This window comes from Equus asinus, chromosome 24 (genome assembly GCF_041296235.1).
Source record: "Equus asinus isolate D_3611 breed Donkey chromosome 24, EquAss-T2T_v2, whole genome shotgun sequence".
Taxonomy (NCBI): domain Eukaryota; kingdom Metazoa; phylum Chordata; class Mammalia; order Perissodactyla; family Equidae; genus Equus; species Equus asinus.
The window spans coordinates 2274566-2275170 of NC_091813.1; positions in this window are offsets into that span (position 1 = coordinate 2274566).

Below are 605 nucleotides of genomic sequence, written 5' to 3' on the forward strand. Positions count from 1 at the left end.
CGACGAGCGCCGCGGGGACGCGGGGCGCTCGGCCTTCTCGGAGCCCCGAGGGCTCCCTGGAGGCTGCGGACGAGCAGCCGCGAGGCCCCCGGGGCAGCCGCCCTGCCGGGTCGACCAGCTGTCCGGCCCGGACTCGGTCCCCGGACCGGGGCGCGCGGGTCGACCAGATGTCCGCGGCGCTCGGGGCCGGGCCCCGGGGCTCTGGGTGCTCTGGGTGCGCTCCCGGCCCTCTGTCGGCTCCGAAGGCCCCGCGGACTGGTAGCCACGGGGTCCGGCGGCGCGCGGGTCGACCAGATGTCCGCGCCGAGCGCCGCGGGGACGCGGGGCTCTCGGCGGCCTGGGTGGGCTCCCCGGCCTCCGTCGGCTCCAGAGACCCCGCGGACTCGCGGGTGCGGCTCCCAGGTGGCCGACGCCCTGCCGGGTCGACCAGCTGTCCGGCCCGGACTTGGTCCCCGGACTGGGGCGCGCGGGTCGACCAGATGTCCGCGGCGCTCGGGGCCGGGTCCCGGGGCTCTGGGTGCTCTGGGTGCTCTGGGTGCGCTCCCGGCCCTCTGTCGGCTCCGAAGGCCCCGCGGACTCGTAGCCACGGGGTCCGGCGGCGCGCG